General features: G+C 35.9%; 1 pseudogene; it reads left to right on the forward strand.

Annotated features, from left to right (window-relative positions):
* The first annotated feature begins 567 nt into the window (after nucleotides 1-567).
* On the forward strand, nucleotides 568-687 carry LOC111733386 (annotated as a pseudogene).
* The last annotated feature ends 2,508 nt before the right edge of the window (nucleotides 688-3,195 follow it).

The raw sequence follows: 3,195 nt of genomic DNA on the forward strand, positions 1-3,195 counted from the left end.
GGATAGTTTAAGAAGCCTATGGGACAACATCAAGCATAACAATATTCACATCATAGGGCTACTGGAAGGAGGAGAGAGAGAGCAAGAAAATGAAAACCTATTTGAAGAAATGATTACAGAAAACTGCCTTAACCTGGTGAAGGAAATAGATGTACAAGCCCAGGAAGTTCAGAGAGGCCCAAACAAGATGAACTGAAAGAAGCCCACACCAAGACACCTCATAATTAAAATGGCAAAGCTTAAAGACTAAGAGAGAATCTTAAAAGCAGCAAGAGAAAGGCAATTAGTTTCCTACATGGGAGCTCCCATAAGAATATCAGCCAATTTTTCTCGACAGACTTTGCAGGCCAGTTGGACTTGGCACAAAATATTTAAAGTGATGAAAACCCAGGATCCGCAACCAAGATTACTTTATCCAGGAAAGTTATCATTTAGAATAGAAGGACAGATTAAGAGCTTCTCAGACAAAAAATAAGTTAAAGGCGTTCATCACCACCATTATAGAAAATGTTAGCGGAACTTCTTTAAGAAAAAGAAAAAAGCATGTATCAAAAATATAAATAAAGACTCTATGGCCATGCCACCCTGAACAAGCCCGGTCCCATCTGATCGCAGAAGCTAAGCAGGGTCGGGCCTGGTTAGTACTTGGATAGGAGACCACCTAGGAAGACCATGATGCTATGGGCATAAAAACATTTAAAAATTCAAAAATAAGGGGAATTGTAAGCTGACAAGGTCCTTGCAATCTGTGAGGTCAACCAAGGGTTGCTTCGCCTAAAATATATATATATGAATAAAGAATGGCAATAACTACATATCTATCAATGAGCACTTCAAACGAAAAATCGAAAGATACGGTGGCTGAAAGGATAAGAAAACAAGATCCTTACATAGCCTGCCTACAAGAGACTCACTTCACATTAAAAGACACACACTAACTAAAAGGAAGGAAATGGAAAAAGATATTTCTTGATCGACCTAGATGGTATTGTGCTGGATGTAGTAAGTCAGATAGAAGAAGACAAATGACATATGATTGCATGTATGTGTAGAATCTAAAGAACAAACAAACAGAAACAAACTCATAGATACAGAGAACATTTTGAGGGTTACCAGATGAAAGGGAGTTGGGGGAATGGCGAAAAGGGGGAATGAATCAAGAAGTATAAGTTGGTAGTTAAAAATAATCGTGGAGATAGAAGGAATACATTCGATAACATTGGTGTTAGAGGGTCCCTAGTGTTGTTGGGGTGATCACTTTATGAGGTACATAGATGTCCGATCACTACGTTGTACACATGAAACTAATATAGTATTGTATGCAAACTATAACTGAAAAATAAAAAGTTATTATTACTTGAAAAAATAACGACGAGTTCTATACATTCGATAATAGTATTATATCAATGGTAGTTTCCTGATTCTGATTATTGTACTGTGGTTATATGAGGAAAATGTCCTTGTTTTTAGTGAATGCTGATGATTGAGAGGTAAAGAGGTACCATATCTACAATGCAACTTACTCTCAAATGATTCTGAAAACACACACAGAAGAGGAGAGAAAACTGCATAATGAAAAAAGTAAACATGGTAAAATGTTAACTTTTGGGGCATCCACTTATCAATTTTTCTTTAAATCTGATGTGATGTCAAAATTAAAAGTTAAAAAGCACTTTCACGCAATGCCCACTAGTAAAAGGAAGAGAAAAAGAGGAAAATCCATCTACAAGATGTTGTCAGAGAGTCAGACTTTAAAAAACACTGCAGTTGAGGTGACAACTCACAGATTTAGAGCCCACATTCACCTAGAAACCTCAGCAAGAGGAATTTAGTCTAAAGTGGTCCTATATAAATTATACCATAAGGCCCAGGCAGAAGCAACCACATATATGCTCTGAGGATTTTTGCCTCACTGTCCATATGAAAAACTGGTCTGTGATATCTTTCTTTTAACATCCTTTCCAGATTTGCCAGACATATTGGTTTCTTCCACCCTCCCAGTCTTATTAAGAACAACACCATCTTTTTACTCTCTAAGTTCCAAAACTTTTGCCTTCTTAGGAATCCTAAAGTGCTATGTCTTCCCCAAGCCATGCCTGTGCAGTAAGTACTGTCCCCATCCCCTGCTGGGCTGCTCCTCCATGTCCTTTTCTCCTGTGATAACTCCTGTTATTATATCTCAGATAGAACATCACTTCCACAAAGAAGCCTTCCTGAACTCTCCCTGCCCACTTTGTTCAGTCCCCTTAGCCTATGCTTGTATAGCGCACTACATTGTTCTTCATTACATGAGTTATACTTCTGTTTCTGCATTTACTTATGAAATTATGTGATTAAAATCTGTCCCTTTCACAACTGAATAATAAATTACACAAGTTCGGACTACATGTTATAAAATTTAGTTGTCCTGGTATTCTCAGCGTTTTGTTCTCAAAATGCATGGAAAATTGAATGAAGGTTGAAACAAAAAATAATCATATATAACACAAACAAGAAATGTTAATCCTACATTGTCAATCCTACATTGACTATAGATGCAGCAACCGGAAAAAGGAGAAGATGATAAATAGCATACTTCCTTATGAATCAATGTTCACCTGAAATGTATAAAAATATTTAATATTAGAAAGTCAGATAACAAAGTATTTGCAATGTAGAAAATAATAATAGTTTTAACATAAACACATGTAGTAAAATTTAACAGTCATTGATGGGAAGGGAACAGAGTAAATTTTCAGTCACAGAGAATAGAAAGATACTGCCCACATGTAATAAAAATAGCTAGGTTGAACCTAGTGTTGATCCAAGATCCATCATTAATCCCTAAAAAACAAAACCAACTCACAAGAAGTAGAAAGTGGAAATTATTCCTGCTGTTATAAATATTTAACATTGTTTGTAATAATTCCTAATAAATGCTGTAAGACAAGAAAAGTAAATGAGGTAATAATACTCAAAACCCAAGAACAAAATTGGTCACTATCAACTACCAATTGATTACCTGCTACCAACACTGAAAAAGTCCATTTAAACACAATTAGAACTAATCAGTTTTTTATGTCTTTGCAAACAATCATTAGGAAAGGTAAGAGGGGAAAATCGTCCACTCGCAATTGCAATGACATCACAGATAACACTTGGCACATAGTGGGCGTTGGTACATATTTGTTAAATTGAAGAGTATGTATAACCTCA

Source organism: Pteropus vampyrus, unplaced genomic scaffold, assembly GCF_000151845.1.
Source record: "Pteropus vampyrus isolate Shadow unplaced genomic scaffold, Pvam_2.0 Scaffold557, whole genome shotgun sequence".
Taxonomy (NCBI): Eukaryota; Metazoa; Chordata; class Mammalia; order Chiroptera; family Pteropodidae; genus Pteropus; species Pteropus vampyrus.